Raw genomic sequence first — 1,681 nt, 5'->3', positions numbered from 1 at the left:
GCAGGGTCCCCAAGTAAAGTTTGTTTTAAAACTTTGAACCTACGGTTAGACATGATCAAGACCACACAAAATGTTAATGGTTTGGCGGCACATGTAGTGCAAGGCCTCTCACCAGGGAGATGAGTTTTTTATTTACCCACCTCCACAAAGTCACATTTTTCTGCCATACTGTAATGTGTTGCAGGATCTCCGTTCACATAACCACCATTATTTTGAGCCGAATATGATGCATTCTTCTCCACACTCTTATTCACACAGGATGTTTAAGTATTGTGATACATGCAAATTAAGTGTTTGTTTTTAAAAATCGAAGTTAGCTTATTGGATGTTATGCTATGAAATAGAGTTCACAGTATTATCAAGATTTTATGTCATAGACCATTCTATACTCACTACATGAAAAGGATGAAGTCGATTCTAAGAAATGGCACAGAATTGCCTCTTTGTTAGGGGACTAAGACTAGAGAACAGAGGTCATTTAGAGGATCATAAGATCGACCTTGTGACATACTGTAAATGAGATTTGCCATCGTATGTGTTTTGAGGTTGTTTTTTTTAAATGTTGAAATGGACACCTTTTTTAAACTGAATAATGTTGCCTCATTAATGACTGCATATGTGAGACTATTATTATAAGACCCACATTTTAAGAATTACTCTTAGGATATATCAATGATATGAAGTTTGATCATCGTGAACTATTTCCAACGCGATCTACCTACGCTCCCTAGATTTGAGTAAAGAGGAATGTAGCACTAAAATGTGAAATAAATCTTCAACCAAAGTTGTACCCATTGACTGTTCTTGTTCTGGTGCTGGGGAGATTGCTGGTTATCACTGCACATAATATCATGCAATATGCTGGTGTTGGGCTCTTGTTGTTTGCAACCTTTATGTGTGTTCAACACCAGCAGGTGAACAAAAATCTGTTTTCGCTTTGTATTACATACATTTCACACAGAATGTTTATGTAGATACAGTGGGGCAAAAAAAGTATTTAGTCAGCCACCAATTGTGCAAGTTCTCCCACTTAAAAAGATGAGAGGCCTGTAATTTTCATCACAGGTACACTTCAACTATGACAGACAAAATGAGAAAAAAAATCCAGAAAATCACATTGTAGGCTTTTTTATTAATTTATTTGCAAATTATGGTGGAAAATAAAACTTTTGTTGTTGACCAAATACTATCTCAATACTTTGTTATATACCCTTTGTTGGCAATGACAGAGGTCAAATGTTTTCTGTGAGTCTTCACAAGGTTTTCACACACTGTTGCTGGTATTTTGGCCCATTCCTCCATGCAGATCTCCTCTAGAGCAGTGATGTTTTGGGGCTGTTGCTGGGCAACACGGATTTCCAACTCCCTCCAAAGATTTTCTATGGGGTTGAGATCTGGAGACTGGCTAGGCCACTCCAGGACCTTGAAATGCTTCTTACGAAGCCACTCCTTCGTTGCCTGGGCGGTGTGTTTGGGATCATTGTCATGCTGAAAGACCCAGCCACGTTTCATCTTCAAAGCCATTGCTGATGGAAGGAGGTTTTCACTCAAAATCTCACGATACAGGGCCCCATTCATTCTGTCCTTTACACAGATCAGTCGTCCTGGTCCCTTTGCAGAAAAACAGCCCCAAAGCATGATGTTTCCACCCCCATGCTTCACAGTAGGTATGGTGTACTTT

The 1,681-nt window shown here is 39.1% G+C and overlaps 1 protein-coding gene across 3 annotated transcripts in view; it reads left to right on the top strand.

The window, feature by feature from the left end:
- LOC139377360 (BTB/POZ domain-containing protein KCTD1) overlaps positions 1 to 788 on the top strand; it is a 15,614-nt gene extending 14,826 nt beyond the window's left edge. For all 3 annotated transcript variants that reach the window (XM_071120385.1, XM_071120384.1, XM_071120383.1), the window contains one exon: positions 1 to 788. This exon is cut by the window's left edge and continues 1,228 nt beyond it. The gene's annotated coding sequence lies outside the window, so the exon portion shown is untranslated.
- Positions 789 to 1,681: the final 893 nt, after the last annotated feature.

Source organism: Oncorhynchus clarkii, chromosome 20 (assembly GCF_045791955.1).
Source record: "Oncorhynchus clarkii lewisi isolate Uvic-CL-2024 chromosome 20, UVic_Ocla_1.0, whole genome shotgun sequence".
Lineage (NCBI taxonomy): Eukaryota > Metazoa > Chordata > Actinopteri > Salmoniformes > Salmonidae > Oncorhynchus > Oncorhynchus clarkii.
Note: the sequence above shows the minus strand (reverse complement) of the source record. Positions and strands in the feature narration are given on the sequence as shown.